This window comes from Microcaecilia unicolor, chromosome 1, assembly GCF_901765095.1.
Source record: "Microcaecilia unicolor chromosome 1, aMicUni1.1, whole genome shotgun sequence".
Lineage (NCBI taxonomy): Eukaryota > Metazoa > Chordata > Amphibia > Gymnophiona > Siphonopidae > Microcaecilia > Microcaecilia unicolor.
Window position 1 is genome coordinate 504,343,952 of NC_044031.1, and position 18,152 is coordinate 504,362,103.

The 18,152-nt window shown below is 43.3% G+C and overlaps 1 long non-coding RNA gene across 1 annotated transcript in view; it reads right to left on the reverse strand.

The window, feature by feature from the left end:
• The window catches only part of LOC115460376, a 28,139-nt gene that overhangs the window by 5,382 nt on the left and 4,605 nt on the right, over positions 1 to 18,152 (reverse strand). The window contains exon 2 of the long non-coding RNA XR_003940473.1: positions 9,253 to 9,255. This is a non-coding gene — a long non-coding RNA (uncharacterized LOC115460376). The remainder of the gene's footprint in view (positions 1 to 9,252; positions 9,256 to 18,152) is intronic.

The following is an 18,152-nucleotide window of genomic DNA, read 5'->3' on the forward strand; positions in this document are numbered from 1 at the left end:
AGGGTCGTCGTCCCTCCCTCCCTCCTTCCCTCTGTTCCTCCGAGTTCCAGGGTCGTCCCCCCGTTTTTTTTTTAGTGTTTGTACAAGTGGTGCATTCCTCCCCTCTCATCCCCTCCTCCGAATTCCAGACCCCCCCAGTTCCAGACCCCCTCCGTTCCCCCAGTTTTAGACCCCCCTCTGAGTTCCAGACCCGCCTCCCTCTCTCCGAGTTCCATACCCCACTTCCCTGCCTTCCTCACTCCGATTTGCAGACCCCCTCCCTCCGATTTACAGGAATAGGAAGACTTCCCTATGAGGAAAGGCTAAAGTGGCTAGGCTCTTCAGCTTGGAGAAGAGACAGCTGGGGGGAGATATGATAGAGATCTATAAAATGCTGAGTGGAGTGGAACGGGGTAGACATGAGTCGCTTGTTTATGCTTGCCAAGAATTCTATATTTGAAAGGTATTGATTTACAAACAAATCTTTTCCAGAGATGGGAAGATAGTAGAACTAGAGGACATGAATTGAGGTTACAGGAGGACCGACTCAGGAATAATATCAGGAAGTATTTTTTTCATGCATAGGTGTTAGATATCTGGAATGCACTTCCGAGGGAGGTGGTGGAGATGGAAACTGTAATGGAATTCAAAAATGCATGGGATAAACATAAAGGAATCCTGAATAGAAAATATGGAACCAAACAAGCTTAGTGGTAATTAGATGGCAGCACCAGTAATTGGGATGCAAAGATCTGTATCCTCCTCATGGCTGGATAGATTCAACTTCAGTAGCTGGAGAACAAGGCCAGTGCCAGTAACCAGGCAGACCTCTTCAGTCTGTGCCCTGAAAAATGGCAAGAGCAAATCAAGTTCAAGTATAGTTACATAGTATTGCATCATACCTATGAGTTTATCTTGTTGGACTGACTAGATGGACCATATAGGTGTTTATCTGCCGTCATCTACTATATTACTAGGACTAGGGGACATTTAATGAAGCAAATAAGTAGTACATGTAAAACAAACTGGAGAAAATATTTCTTCACTCAGGGACAAATTCTATTAGTAGCACCTAAAAATCGATGCTGAAAATTTAGCACGTGTAGCGCAATTCTATAAGGGGTATGCGTCCTTTATAGAATCACACTTAGTGTATAACTGCACCTAACTGTAGGTGCCTGCAATTAGACCTTCAGGCCTAGCTGTAGGCAGCTACAGTTAGGCGCAATTCTATATGTACACACATTCAATTTAGGAACGACTCATAAACACCCTAGCCATGCTCCTAAATTGTTACGTGCTTTAGAATTTATGCACAGATCATTATAAAATAGATATGCATGTGGATCCTAATTTCAATTAGGAATCAAAGGATGTCTAATGTTTAAATATCTAAATTCCCTTTTGGCCAAAAAAAACCCAGCTTCCAATCCTTGCTGTGTAATCTCCATATTTGCGATTGGAGCCGAAGGGTAGGATCCCTTTCCAAGATCACATATGTAGAATTATCTGTGAGCTGTCTTTCAATTTCCTTTACATATGCTGTATGATCCTGTTCTGAGGCCATATTATGATTGGGATTGATAAAGTTTTTTGAACAGCTAGGGTTCTGGTTCCAGTCAGGGAACGTAACAGCGCTATATAGCTACTGAGTGCCATACTGGAAGACATACGCCGAATTTGAAACAGTGAGTTCTTATACTTATGTTTGTATTAAGGGAATAATAATAGAATATATGCACTGATATACTGATATTATATTTGTAGGTAAAAATGATCTATGGCACTTAGTCCCCTGAAGAAACTTAAGTGAAGCGAAACGGAGAGCCCTATTGGGAACAGAGTTTGAAAGCTAAGTAATTAATATATGCTGTATTTCACATATTGGATCACTGATAACAAGAATTATTACATATTTTTATGTGCATATTATAGAAGTAAAAATAACATAAATCGGAATGATGGAGGTTTTTAAGACCAATGAGAAATATGGGAGTCCGATGAATGTGGGCACAAAGATTATTAACTTGCTGCCACAATCGGGACATTTGAGGTCTTTTTCCTCCATTTTAATATATACAAAATTATGGAGATTAATTTGCTACTTGATTCAAAAAGTTAAGAACCATTTTGTCTTCAGCTTCACACTGTACTTGTATATAAATCAAGCCAGAATTTGCCAATTCTAGTTATGTGCTGCCATCTAATGTCTGTTTTTATAATTTCATTAAAAACAAACACAAAAGGATCAGCCGCAGTGGGCAGGAAAGAGTTGGGATCTTTCCTACTGAAGAAGCCACTGGACCACAAGGGTACCTTGAGGTATGTGCCAGGAGGGCACTCAGGGTGGAGGGGAGGTGGATGGATAGAATCGGGATGATAAAAGTTGAAGACATTTAGGTGAGTCCTCTGTTACCCTTCCTCATGCAGCTGTCATTGCCATTACACTCAAAGAAAGCAAGCAAAGCTATGAGCAGAGGGGGAGGGAGCCCAGATATGAGCTGCTGCATCCATGTTGTCGTTCTTTATTGGGTGGCATTTTTATTTAATCTCACTTATATTTTCAAACATGCCGGCTTCTGCAGCATACGGATGTACACAGAGGAAGTATAATATGGGAATAAGTAGAGTAGTAATTTGTTATAAATCATAAGTAGTGTGTCATTTGGAGGGACTGGTTATAGGGACACCCTAGCACTGTTATGTTTGTGTAGAGATTTTTTTTTCTCCTTGTAAAATAGTAAACCACTAAAACAGACATCATATTATGAGAATCAGGTGCTCAACATTCAGAGTTTTTATCTATTTACTTATTTATGACATTTATATCCCATATGAACTAGGTTGAAACCTGGAGCATTTAAAATCTTTTTTTTTCCCCTGGGCCTACATCACAAGAAAAAGATGGCATGTGGGAACTTGTTCCTTTTGTTTTGTGGATTGCAGGGGTATATAAAACACACTTGCCTTTTTTATTACTATTTTTTCAAAGGTATTGAATAATTAGGGAAGGGCTTCCTCCCTGCAGAAGTTTAGTCTGTGAGTCTAAATGTGCCAACGTTGTCCAGTTCAGCACACTATTTATTAGCGTTTATTTTCCAACTAATAGTAGGATGTGAAACAGTTAATTATGTTCAGTTTTGGGTGTACGTGTGACTACACCTACTGGCTTCAACTAGATGGCCACGTCCCCTCTCCTGTTTTCAGTCTAATCTAACCTCCTTGCACTTGCAGCAACCTGACGAGCAGGAAGTATTTTTGCCTGTGCACTTCTCTTTCTCCCTCTTCCTTTTGCAGCCTATTGGTCAGGGTTATCAGCTCAGTAACTAAGGAACAAGCAGCAGCAGCAGCAGCACGGTGTGGTGTGGCTGCTTGGTTTGTTTGTGTGTGAGACCTGAGCATATGGTACCTTGCTGAACAGATGCGGCAGAGTGGGGATTTGGGCTTCATGGGTTTGCGGAGCGTTGCCGCCGTTTTCCTGCTTTATAGGAGCGATAACGCTCAGGGTTTGAACTCCAGACCCATCATAGCCTAGGTAAGGAAGAGGGCTCGCTCTGTGCTACGGGGAGGGAGGTTCTAGCCATTTACAATACAACCAGTGAGTGTATAATAATGTATTTATTGATATGGATTGCAGTGTGGAACGAATCATCTGTGACGCTGGAGATGTGGATGTCTGTGTGTGTGGTGAGGATTTTAAATTATTATTTTTAGGTGTGTTTTGAAAGATGCTTGTCTGGACATTGAGCTGGACTGGGGACTTTGGTGACTTTCCACTAGCTTTCTTTCTGCTGTTTTTAAAGGGCAGAAAACAGTGCTCTCATTGTGGATTGCAGGTGCTGGCCAGATATGGACGCTGTTTGGAAGGGGTTGGCCACTGCCTCGGCTCTTTTATTGTACTGCAGGTTGAGTACTGGACTACCTTCTCTCTGGCTCTTGAGAGTTTCAGCCGTGCCTCGATGCAGTGAGGGGTTAATTTTGTTACAGGTTAAAGGTAGTGGAACAGGCTGGTACAGTGACTTCATCGCTTGCAATGCTTTGTGGTCGGTGTGGTTTGGTTATTGATAAAGGCAGCGGGATGGGGTGGACCAAAGGATCCATAGCTCCACCAATATTTTGGCCCACTCCGTTACTAGAGAGCTTGGGGTAGGTTTGGAGATCGGTTTGTTTGGCTTTATAATGAGTTTAGCAGAATGAGGGCCAGATGCACTAAAGTCCTCGGAAGAGCCCTTCTCTTACCGATTCCATAGCGAATCGGTAGGGAATGCAAATGAGCTGCTCGTTGTAGCTCACTTGCATTCTCTATTCCCTCGGAAGCTAGTCGGAGTTCCTACGCCTTCGACACCCGTCCATCTTCCACCCCTAGGTCTCTCTCAGCCAATCACAGCGCGTTTAGCTAAACGCGCTGTGATTGGCTGAGAGACCTCTAGGTCTCTCTCAGCTGAACTAAACGCGCTGTAATTGGCTGAAGAAAGACCTAGGGGAAGATGGACAGGCATTGTGGACGATGGAAAAAAAGTGCAAGAAAAGTGGCTTGAACAATTAATTTTACTTGCTCCCACGAACCGTGCATCATCTCCTGGCCCCCTCCCATGCTGCACGGCGTGCGCCACCTGCCGGCACGGTACGGCTAGCCTGGGGAGCAGCAGAAGTGGCCGGCGGGGGGGTGGGGGGCGAGGTGCAGCGAGCCGGGGCAAGGCGCTGAAGGTGGAAGGGGGGCTGGCCGTAGGGGCTTTCTTTGTCCTCTGGAGAGTCTGCACAGCACACCAGCAATAGAATTGGCCCCGAGAACACAGCAAGGCGGTAGCCGTCTTGGCCTGCGATCTGATCTAGAAGTGCATAACAGGAAGAGCAGGCTGAGCTGCTGCGCAGCCTGGAGCCTTTTCTAAGCAAATCGAGCCATCAAGAAAGAAAAGGACGACAAATAAAAGGGAGGGGTTCGCAGAGCCTAGGGCACAGATGCCCCGGCACTTGTGCTGTACCTGCTGCATGCTAAAGTCGAAGCCCAGGAAGGTGCGGCGGGGAGCAGAGGCCATACCAAGGCAGAGCGTGGCCAGTTACCGATGGAGTCCGCCTGCAGTGCCGGGGTTACGGCTTCGCCTCCTTCCCAGTCAATCAGTAACTGGGAGCGTGTAGTCTCCAAAAAGACATCCTCTACCCCCCCCCCCCCCCCACATAATAAAAACTTCCTTTTGGACGTCCTTCAATCAGCTGAGAGACCCGGAAGTCTCTGAGCCAACCACAGCGCGTTTAGCTCAGCTAAACACGCTGTGATTGACCTCAGAGACTTCCGGGTCTCTCAGCTGAGTGAAGCATGCCAAAAAGACGTTTTTTTATTATTGCGGAGGTGAATGACGCAGAAGAAACGGATGGCTTTTTTCGATGGCCGGCCTCAACTGCACTTTTGTTTTATTATTGCGGCGGGGGGGGGGGGGGTTGGAATGACGCAAAAATTGGACGGCTTTTTGATGGTTGGCCAACTGCTTTATTATTGCGGCAGGGGGGCGGAATGGCTGGCTTTTTTCGATGGCCGGCCTCAACTGCACTTTTGGTTTTTTTATTGTGGCAGGGGCGGAATGACTTTATAGCGGTTTTTCATCAGTTTTCAATCCCGCGCAGCCCCCAACGAGAGGTACAGACCTTTCGTTAGAGTTTCCAGCGTTAAGGCAATCAGAAAAGCTTAGTGAATCTCATTACAATAGGGTTTCTACACAATTTGCTCATCTGCATTCCATTTTTGTTAGCTGCTACCGTCCTGGTAACATGGCTTTTAGTGAATGCCAGGGTTACTACTTGCTCATTAATGGCTCATTAGGTTTAGTGCATCTGGCCCTGAGTTCTAGTGCAAAAAGTATTTAGGGAAAAGGAGCGGGGGGGGGGGGGGGGATTTGCATGATCACTGGAGCTGTCTTACACTGTGAAAAGAGGGTAAAGCTGGAAGCGCAGGCCAAGGGCCTTAATTTGAAATTAACTGTGAACCAAAATAAAGTGTAACCCCTGTACTTCGAAGAAATGTAAGACAGCGTGGTAAAGTTTTGTTTGTGTGTGTGTTTTTTTTTTAATGAGGGGGGTGGGGACTGTTAAGCAATATAATTTTCCATCAAGATAAGTGGTAAATAAAAAGTTATATAACTTTCATAATTTGTAAACATTTACAAATGCATTATACATGTAAAAAAAATTACCTATGTAATCACATTAAATGTCTCTTTCTAGGAACCGTGCTCTACTTTAAAAGGAATTAGATATAATATTGCATAGAAGAGAACCCTCATCCTTTTCTGAAACTCTTTTAGTCTGGATTTAGCTTTTATTTTCCAATTGATAGTAGGATGTGATACAGTTAATTCATATTTGGTAGCAGAAATTAGCACTGTTTAGACAACCTTGACACAACCTATTACCTGCTTTCTCTTGGCTATATGGATTCTGTGCCCAAACAGTCACGTATCTATAATATTTAACTGTCTAGAACAAGTGTTTTAAAAATGCATAAATGTGTAGGCCTTGCTGAGGACAGATAATTGGTGCATGTGTGTGTGTATAGTGCGACATACACCTGTTGCTGTTCAGCACATACAGGCGCAAAGTTATTTATTTTAAAATGTATATACCACCTTAAAACCTAGGTGGTTTCTAAAATTACATACATAAGAACAAGACACAAAAAATACAAAACAATCCAATTATTACCCATTAGATTAAATCAGATAAACAGTATAGTAATCACTACTAAATAGAATGCTGCCACAAAAAGCTGTGTGTGGCTGCTTCTTAAATCGAAACACATAATTACATAAATGTAAGTGACCTTTGAGTGCATTTCATAGCTGTGTACCATTAGGTTAAAAAATGTGGGCTACAGATACAGAAGTAATAATAATAATGTTTCTTCACACCTTCATAGAAATGAAGCAAATTGCTGAGGCAAATTTCCTGTTGCTAAAGCTATGTTGACTCCATCCAATTAAAGCATGTTTATCTATCCAGCTCATTTTCAAAAGAGAAGGGCGGCCATCTTTTGACACAAATCGGGAGATGAGCGCCCTTCTCTCAGGGGCGCCAGAATCGGCATAATCAAAAGCCGATTTTGGGCATCCTCAACTGCTTTCCGTTGCCAGGACGGCCGAAGTTCCCGGGGGCATGTCGGAAGGGTAGCGAAGGCGGGACAGGGGCGTGCGGGGGCGTGGTAAGAGATGGGCGCCCTCGGCCGATAATGGAAAAAAGAAGGGCGTCCATGGTGAGAATTTGGTCCTTTTTTTTTCAGGTCCAAGTCAAAAAAAAGTGCCGCCGAACTGACCAGATGACCACCGGAGGGAATGTGGATCACCTCCCCTGACTTCCCCAGTGGTCACTAACCCCCTCCCACCCTCAAAAAAGCAACTTTCAAAACTTTTTTTTCCAGCCTCTATGCCAGCCTCAATGTCATACTCAGTCCATGACAGCAGTATACAGGTCCCTGGAGCAGTTTTAGTGGGTGCAGTGGACTTCAGGCAGGTGGACCCAGGCCCATCCCCCCCCCTACCTGTTCCACTTGTGGTGGAAAATGAGAGCCCTCCAAAACCCACCCGAAACCCATTGTACCCACATGTAGGTGCCCCCTCACCTCTTAGGGCTATGGAGTGGTGTATAGTTGTGGGGAGTGGGGGTTGGGGGGGCTCAGCACCCAAGGTAAGGGAGCTATGTACCTGAGAGCAATTTGCGAAGTCCACTGTAGTGCCCCCTAGGGTGCCTGGTTGGTGTCCTGGCATGTGAGGGGGACCAGTACACTACGAATCCTGGCCCCTCCCACAACCAAATGCCTTGGATTTATTCGTTTTTGAGATGGGCGCCCTCGGTTTTCCATTATGGGGGAAAACCGAGGGCGCCCATCTCTAAATCCGGCGATCTCAGCATTTAGGTCAAGATTTGGGTGCCCCCCAACCGTATTATCGAAATGAAAGATGGACATCCATCTCATTTTGAAAATACGGTTGGTCCCACCCATTCGCGGCGCCGTCCTCGAAGATGGGCCCTCTTAGAGATGGGCGTCCCCGATCGAAAATGTCCCTCCACGTATTCAGTAATTTTATTCTTTATAATACATTATGTTAGTCCTATTACTAGGATTCCATTTGCCATTTCCAAGTTTACTTCTACCTCTTTGTATTATATTTTATCATTTTACTATTGTGCTAACAAAATTATAAGTTTTATGTTTCGCTGTACACCACCTTGGTCGATTCTCTTCATGAACGGGGTTAATAAATCCCAATAAATAAACTAAATAAATAAAGATATGCACACAAATGACCCTAATTGTAAAGTAGACGGGAATACAGAAGAAACAAAGCCCTCGCAATCAAGAAACCACATCAAACATAGTGAAGGTGAATAATAAGACAATGTTCCAAAAGTCTAAAAGTTTATTCTTCAACATCTAAGACTCAACACAAGTCATGTTTCAGCCTATCCGGCCTCCTTAAAATTCTTTGAAGGGATGTTGTGCAATTAGGCAACTTGCAGCTGTAGGAACAAAATGAAAACCTTTATGGAAAGTGGTATTGAAAATCACAGCTATAACAATAGGTTGCTCTTGTTTAGAAAAGAATCTCACCAAGAAATAAAACAACTCTCTGACATAAAGGAGCCTTATGGCCCCTAACTTGGTTAAATGCTGAATCCCTGCTCTGTTTGATGTTTCTTCAGAGCCTGCGCAGTTCAAACATCATCTGTTTCAGCCGAATAGGGCATGGTTGAAACAGATAATATTTGAACCATGCAGTGCTTCCTAGACACAGAGCCGTGTGGTTCAGATTAAGCAGTCTGGAATTATGCAGCCTGGCCACTCTTCAAAAGAGGAAGGAGCTGCCTGCCACCAGGGTTTTTTTTTTTTTTGCGGGGGGGGGGGGGGGGGGCAGCACTGCAGGCTAGGTACTGATCTTAGGAGCCAACTTTTTCAAAATTATTGGGGGTGCTCCAATGGAAATGACATCTTTCTGGCCACAGTCAAGCAGTCTGTTCAAAATTTGGGGTGCTCAAGCACCCACAACACCCCTATGCATTGATTCATTTTCTAATCCCCTAAACTAGATCCCGTTGTGACCATTTTGCTTTTTTCTATACTTTGTGCTCCCCTATAATTTTTATCGTTCCTTTCTAGTTCCAGTAATTTGTAGTGATTGCTAACTGCTTTGTTGTACCCACTAAAGGTGGTATAATAAAAACTAAATAAGCCATAAACCATAAACACTTAGCTGTTTTAATATTGTTCTATTCATCTACTTTTTCAACCATCTGCATCATTCCTAAATAGATTATAGCCTGGTATGATCACATTCTATTCATGGAAGTCATCAAACCATGTCTTTGTGATAGCAGCAATGTCTGCCCCTAATGCCCCTTGCAGATCCTGAACTTTGCTCCTTGGAGTGTGAGCATATGTGCTTATTGATTTTTAGCTATGTTATTGACTCTTGCATCTTCTGTATATCTTTTTGTCTAGTCTCCCCTTCTACTTTGTTGCTGAAGGTGGGTTCTATTTTACCTGTTAAGCTTAAAAAATGGATCTCTTGGATTTAAAATTCAGTGATATGTGATGTTGATGATTATGTATTCTAATTGAACCCCACTAGGTGGCACTTCAAGTAGACCTTAGAAAGGAGTGGATATAGCAGTGGTGTTTTCTATACCTTAAGAAGCTGTTCTCAGATGCTGAATGCTAAAACTAAGGAAAGAATGCCAGTATATAATGACTTGCAACAACACAGGTAATAAGCACAAGAAGGCTGCTTGAGATCCTTTCAACAATATATTAATGGGTTGATTCTATAAAGCAGGCACTAAGATTTGTGCACTGAATATGCATTAGAGATTTGCACGAGGACAGAAATTTCACCCATCCCCAATGAAATCTAACCCAGATCAACTCATACCTGAGATCCATTCCATCCCCACAATTATTCTCCTCCATCCCCTCCCATTCTTGCAGAAGTCAACTCTATTATTTACATGCTCGTATCCCTTTGTTTCCTCCCAACTCCAACAGCTTCCTGTGGTTTTTTTTGGATGGTATTCATCACAGATGCCAAGGATGGCCCATCCCAATGCTGGAGATTTACTACTGCAATGCTGGACAATGAAGGCTAAATTGGTGAGATTTTTCGCACAGGCTCCAGCCATGTCTAAACCTAGTTCTGGCAGATGCATATTCTAAAAACTGACATATTACAATCAATAAATAGAAAATAAAAATCTTTTTTCTACCTTTGTTGTCAGGGATGCCAAGGGTGGCCCATCCAGAAGAGTGACATGTACCACCCCAATAAATGAAATTGAAGGTTGATGAGTGAGGTTTTTCTCACAGTGTGTTCAATCTATAAATTTTAAATGGTGCTGAAGAAACTGAAGTCCAAGAGTATCACACCTTATTCTAGTGGTTCCCAAACTGGTTTCCACAGAACCCTATCCAGCTTATTTTTGAAAGTGAAAGACGCCCATATTTCGACCCAAATCGGGAGATACTACTACTACTAATAGGCGCCTTTCTCCCGTGGGCGACCAAATCGGTATAATCGAAAGCCAATTTTGGGCGTCTTCAACTGCACTCCGTCGCGGAGATGAATAAAGATTACGGGGGCGTGGCGAAGGCGGGACTGGGGCATGGTTATTGGCCAAGGAGAGATGGGCGTCTTTAAGAAGGGCGTTTTTGACGAGAATTTGGTCCGCTTTATTTGGACCCTTTTTTTTTCAGGTCCAAGTTCCAAAAAAGTGCCCCAACTGACCAGATGACCACCAGAGGGAATCGGGGATCACCTCCCCTGACTCCCCCAGTGGTCACTAACCCCCTCCCACCAAAAAATCCCACTTTAAAAACTTTTTTTCCAGCCTCTATGCCAGCCTCAAATGCCTTACCCACCTCCATGACAGCAGAATGTGTTCTATCCTGTGACAGCCTTTCCCTGGTTCTGATGTGGCTCTCGGGTGAGTGTGACACCTTTTCTGTTATGCGCACTGCAGAGTCACATCAGCAATGCATTGTGGTGGGTGTAGGGTATTGGGCTCCGTGATTCCACTAGCTTGTGTTAAATGCTCACGCAGTTGGTAGTTGGTAGGCTCTACTCCCATGGTGCTTTTCCCCCTGCTTACTGGGTCAGAGTGTGCCCTGTTTTGTTTCCAGTAGTCCATGAGGTAGTGGCCATTTTTGTAATCTAGTTTTATCTCCCTTTCATGTGTTAGCCACGTTACAGAACTTAGTTCTTATCTTGAATGTTGCTGAAAGAGGGCATTGTACAGCATTCTGCCAGCTCTGACCTACTGCTAATCTCAGTACCAGGGAGACTCTTTGCCAGTGGGGCACAACCTCTGATCTGCAGTTAACTGTGAGTAAACGTGCTTATTCCAATAAAGGACGTTTTCGGAGAGGTTAGTCTTCAGGTGTCAACTGATGTGCCAAGGTTATACAGCAGCAACAAGTCCTAGAGGCCTGCTTGTATGCAGGTCCCTGGAGCACTTTTAGTGGGTACTGTAGTGCACTTCAGGCAGGCGGACCCAGGCCCATTCCCCCTACCTGTAACACTTGTGCAGGTAAATGGGAGGCCTCCAAAACCCACTGTACCCACATGTAGGTGCCCCCTTCACCCCTAAGAGCTATGGTAGTGTTGTATATTTGTGGGTAGTGGGTTTTGGGGGTTGAGGGCTCAGCACCCGTGGTAAGGGAGCTATGCATATGGGAGCTTTTTCTGAAGTCCACCACACTAACCTCTAGGGTGCCCAGTTGGTGTCCTGGCATGTTAGGGGGACCAGTGTACTACGAATCCTGGCCCCTCCCATGACCAAATGGCTTGGATTAGGACGTTTCCAAGCTGGGCGTTTTTAGTTTCCATTATCGCTAAAAAAAACAAATGCCCATCTCAGAAACGACTAAATCCATCGCATTTGGTCCGTACAAACCGTATTTTCGAAACGAAAGATGGACGCCCATTTTTTTCGAAAATACAGTCTGGCCCGCCCCTTCACGTACCCGTTCTTGGACATAGATGCCCAGGGAGATGGGAGTTCGCGTTCGATTATGCCCCTGCACGGATCCTCAAACTCTCTTCATATTCCAATTAAATTCAGAATAACATTGTTTTTTTCTACCTTTGTTGTCTAACCAGAGATGTGCATTTTCAAATGTTGACATATTCCAATTAATAAATTCAGAATAAAATATATTTTTTTTCTACCTTTGTTGTCTAAGCATTTTATTTTTCTATTCGCTTTGGTCCCAGTGTCTCTTTTCTGCTTTTTCCCTGTCTGTGCAGGGACTCTTCCTCTCCATCTCACAGATCCAGCGTCTGTTCCCTTTCCTCCCCCTTCCTGGTTTCACTATCTGTCCCATTTCCTTTCCTTCCTCCCCCCTTCCTGGTTCCAGCGTCCCTCCCCTTTCTGGTTCCAGTGTCTGTCCCCTTTCTCCTTCCATCCTCTCCCTCCGCGCGGTCCCTGTCACTTTTTCCCCTTGCCTCTGGTAGCGGCACTGCCTCAATTGAATCAGCCTGCCTCAGGGCTTTGGGCTTTCTCTGTAATGCAACCCACCCTTGTGGAAGCAGGAAGGTGCGTCAGTGAGGGTGGGACATATCATAGGGAAGGCCCAAAGCCCAGATGCAGGCTGATTCAATTGAAGCAGTGCTGCTACCAGCAGCAAGGGGAAAAAGTGACAGGGCCTGTGGAGAGGGAGGTAGAAGGACACATGCTGGAATCAGGAAGGGGGAAAGGAAAGGGGAGAGGAACTGGGGTGGAGGGGGAAAGAGAGGTGCTGGTCTCCTTTGTCAGATGTCAAAGTCGTCTCCTCTCAATGTGTGAGAGGAGGGGCCTTTGGTGTGTGAGGCCAGTGCATGTGACTTGGTATATCTGTACTCACTATTCAACCAATGAGTGTTCCAAACCTCAGTCTGATGTTTTAGCTGCCTGTCTGGGCATGCCAGATCTCATTCTGGTGCTCCAATTGCCTCTTTCAGTGCATTCCAATCCAAGCCTCATTCTGGAGTCATCAGAAATTTTCACTACACTTCCACGGGAATCCCATGCTAATTTCTTCCATCCTTGCGTGAATCCCATGGCATCTTCTTCCATACCTGTGGGAATCCCTATTCCCATGAAGCGCTCTAATATGCAAGTAAATGTTTAGAATACAGGCACATATGTGTGTAACAGAAGGTGGCCGAAACTGAATGTGCGGCTGATATTTGTCGCTCGGGTTCAGCAAAACTGGCCCAGCTCTCGAATAGGAACAGCCCCCACTCCCTCCCTCCTTGTCCCCACCCAAATCTGATGGAGCTCAACTTACTCCCTCCATAGAAGAAGTCCCCACTCTTTGACCCACCTGTAGGCCCCTCCCAGCCTAGCATACCCCCTGTCCCCAGTCACAATTGCCCATGCCATCTCTGCAGTCAAAATAGCTTTTGTGACTTCTCTTGCGAGACTGCTGCTGGAGGTCAGGGCAGCAATTTTGGGATTGGAGTAGGCACAGGTAGGCATGACTGCTAGGGTGGTTCGGTAGGCCCAGGAACCATCCTATGAGTGGGTCTGCGAAGGGGGACTAATTCTGTTTGGGGTAGGGAAGGAAAGAAGATGAGCTTCTTTGAATTCGAGGGGGGGGAGGAAGGGAAGAATTTGTGCTTCTCGGTTCCAGGAGGGGGTGGGGTGGGGGGGGAAGAGGAGAGCCACAAGGCATAGGAGCAAAAGTTTCAGTTTCAGCACAGAATACACTGGCATTTTTGGCCAAAACCGAAACAAGGCCAAATGTGGAGTTCAGGCTGGTTTTTGGCACCAGAGCTAAAACTGACATTCGGTCGGCCTCTAGTATGTAAATTTCAAAACTCTATCTGTGTGTGATTCTGTAAATATGTACATATCTTATATAATATATATTTTACAGGTAGGCATATACATAGTTGGAGTCTGTGAGAAGCATGGACAGGGCTCACACTTACACTCATAACTTAAAGAATGCTATATGTTACACAGTGTTTAGGCATGAGCATTTATATCAGCTCTATAGCTCCTGTGAGTGCTCATGTTTAATTGCACAGGTGCTTATATACTTGTAATGCTACTATTCTATAAAGCAAAACAGGTGCCTAATTTCCTTTAAAGAATAGGTGTCTGTATATAGCTGCACTACTGTAGAATTCTATAAGCAGTCATCTCAAACTATAGACCAGTGGCTAACATCTCATTCCTATCTAAAATGGTAGAGGCAGTGGTGGGACTCCAATTACAGGAATATCTTTCTCAGTTCCAAACACTGGACCCCAGACCTGAGACCATCAGGATTTCGCCCTAATTACAGCACCAAAACTGTATTATTGGCATTGATAAGAAATCTGAGAAACAACTTAGATAAAGGTATACTTACCAACCCTGATCACGCAGTTAGATCTGTTGGCTGTCTTTGATTTGGTCAATCATGACATCTTGTTAGGTAGATTATCCAGAGAGCCAAGTAACCCAGCTCTAGGCTGAAGATTTTGTGATAGTCCTGGTATTGAATTTACATCCCAAAGCAGTGTGGATGTAGTGTCTGATCCTGCCCATTGAAATCAGTGTTGCAGGTCCCATAGTGCAACAGGATAGGGTTGACAGAAATCCAGGACTGTCCCAAAACCTCCAGCCTTGAACTGGATAACTTGGCAATTCTGGATTATCTCAAACTGGAATTTCAGATACAGTGGTTTTCTGGAGTTTTGAAGCACCACACTTTGCAACTAGTATGGAATAAATCAATCTTGATGCCTTGGAGACTGGTTTGTGGAGTCCCACAGGGCTCATCCCTTTCTCCAGTTTTTTATATATATATATATAAGTGATTTGAAACTTCTACTTAGTCCTTTTGAACTAACATTTAATTTTTTTTTAATTTTTGTTACATTTGTACCCCACGCTTTCCCACTCATGGCAGGCTCAATGCGGCTTACATGGGGCAATGGAGGGTTAAGTGACTTGACCAGAGTCACAAGGAGCTGCCTGTGCCTGAAGTGGGAATCGAACTCAGTTCCCCAGGACCAAAGTCTACCACCCTAACCACTAGGCCACTCCTCCACTACTCTCTTTGCAGATGATATATCTTGTAATATTTCCTGTAGAGAAGAGTTTTCAAGAGACTATACTGCAGATGTCAGAGGTGTTTGATTCAATTTCAACATGGGTGCTTGCAAATGGTCTGAAAATTAATCTGGATAAAACAAATATTTTATGGGTAGCGGATAAAGAAGTTAAGTTGCCACAAGACAAAATAAAATTAGCCTCCGCTGAAGTTCCAATTCAAATGGATATAAAAATCTTAAAGAGTAATTTTGGATTCTACTTTATGTAAAAAGTGAATACAATTGTTAAGAAATCTTTTTTTTTAACTGAAACTACTTAACAAATTAAACCATTTTTAGAGGATGATCATGCAATCTATGGTATTGAGCCAGATTGATTTTTGCAATATCATTCTTTTAGGATTACCTGAACGACAATTATGCCAAATCCAAATTATACAGAATGTGGCTGTGAAAATGATTCTGGAAGGAAATTATAAAGATCATATTACCCCATTGCTCATTGAATTGCATTGGCTGTCGGTAAAGGCTAGGATAGTTTCATGTTTATTTAAGACTAAATATATAATGGTTTACAATTTTAAAATAAAAAGTAAAGAAAGAAAGGAAAACTGAACTACAATAAACATAAAAGAACAGATAAGATACCAGAAAAACAAAAAGAAATCCAAAAACCAACACTGCAGTATATCAGATGCCCATATCCCATGGAGATTGTGGAATAGGAGTCAGTGTTCTGTTTTGGATTAGGAATTGGTTATTGGACAGAAAACAAAGGGTAGGGTTAAATGGTAATTTCTGTCAATGAAGGAGTATGAATAGTGGAGTGCCGCAGGGATTTGTACTGGGATTGATGCTATTTAACATATTTTATAAATAATCCAAGAAAAAGGTCTAGGAGTCTTTGTAGACAATATGCTGAAATCTTCTGCCCAGTGTGCGGCGGCAGTGGCCAAAAAAAGCAAACAGGATGCTAGGAATTATTAGGAAAAGGATGGTATATAAAATCGAGAGTATTATAATGCCTCTATATTGCTCCATATGCGACCTTGCCTTGAGTATTGCGTTCAGTTCTGGTCACTATATCTCAAAAAAGATAGAGTAGAATTAGAAAAGTTTCAAAGGAGAGCGACCAAAATGACAAAAGGGGATCAAACTCCTCTCATATGAGGATTGGTTAAAAAGGTTAGGGCTCTTCAGCTTGGAAAAGAGAAAGCTGAGGGGAGATATGATTGAGGTCTACAAAATCCTGAGTGGTGTAGAATGAGTAGAAGTGAATTGATTTTTTTACTGTTTCAAAAACATAACATAGTAACATAGTAGATGACGGCAGAAAAAGACCTGCACTGTCCATCCAGTCTGCCCAACAAGATAAATTCATATGTGCTACTTTTTATTTGTACCTGTCCTCTTCAGAGTACAAGGACTAGGGGACATTCAAAGAGATGTCGAGTAAGTGCTGGCGATTTCTCAGCTTTCTTACTCACCGTATTGTACTGGGATTAGCACAATGCAGTAGATTGATAGATTGCTAATTTTTTGTGACAATTTATGATAACATTTTTTGAGCAAAACATTTGTTGAGCAGGATTTATTAAGTTAGATTGCCTTCACACATGTAACACTTTTTTTGCAATCTTGGAAGGTTTTTTTTGACGGCCAATGATGAAGAGTAGATCTTATTGATCGGTTTAGCTCTAGATGATATATTTGGTCCTGGAGCTCTTTGAGGCCTTTTTTCCTTCCTAGTCCATTGGGAATTTAAACAATAACTGCAGATTTGTGTGCAGCACATACGGTATATTTATATTTTTTGTGGAAACCCATGGTTAGATTGTAAGAGATTAATTGTTTCCACTCCCTACCGGTTATTTGTTTAGGACATTCAAGGAAGTTACATAGAAATAATTTTAAGACAAATAGGTTTGGACAAGTTCCAGGAGGAAAAGTCCATAGTCTGCTATTGAGACAGATAAGGGAAGCCACTGCTTTCCCTGGGATTGGTAGCATGGAATGTTGCTACTATTTGGGTTTCTGCCAGGTATTGTGACCTGGATTGGCCACAATTAGAAACAGGACTCTGGGCTAGATGGACCATTGGTCTGACCCAGTATGGCTATTCTTACGTTCTTATGTTCCCAGCTGGGCAGCAAAAAGCACCTAAGACCCAAATGCCTGTTGACACAGCTGCATTTTACATTTAACCTTAAATTCTGATAAGGATTGTGTTAGGCATAAGTCCACTGGAATAGAGTTCCATAGATTTGGACCCTGCACACTAAATATTTTATTTCTAATTGAGGAAAGGTGAACAGAAGCGCAAGAAGGAACCTGAAGAAGGTGGCCTTGTGAGGGCCGAAATGTCCTTGTAGGATTGTAAGGCAACAAAAATTGAGAGAGATATATTGGATAACCAAAATATAAATATTTAGTAATTAAAATGAGTATTTTAAAAGACACCTGATAAGAAATGGTAAGCCAAAGTTCAACCCATAAAAGAGGAGTAATATGTTCAAAACATCCAGGCCCCATAAGAAGTCTCAGGGCTGCATTCTGTATTAACTGAAGATGCCATAATTCCTTTTGGTTAATACCACAAAGTTCAGCATTACAATAGTCCAGAGCAGAAAGTACTAAGGCATGGACTAAAGCACGAACAGCGGATATAGAAAATAAGCGATAGACAGAATAAAGCATCTGTAATTTTAAAAAGCATCCCTTTACGGGTTGGGGAACATGATAATGAAAAGATAAGAAAGCATCCAAAGTTACACCCAGCGCCCGCACAGTATCTACCACAGGTAAAACACATTTGTATGGGCTGTACCAAGGAACTCATCATGTAAATAGTGGAAAAAAATAAAAGAAAGGGCTCACTGAGTACAGGCTGCACGAGATGCAGGATCCAGGCTGCTGTTGCATGGTGCCTGCTCGAGCAGAGTCAAGTGCATCCATGACATGTGTGGGAAATCAGGCACTCCAAGTTTAGTAAAGGGCCAGCAAAGAGGAGGAGTTGTGTGAGGGCTGCCGGGTCCAGGTTGCTTTACGTTGGGGAGCGCAAGCAGGCACTTGGTGATGTCATTAGTGACATCAGCATGCGCATGCAGG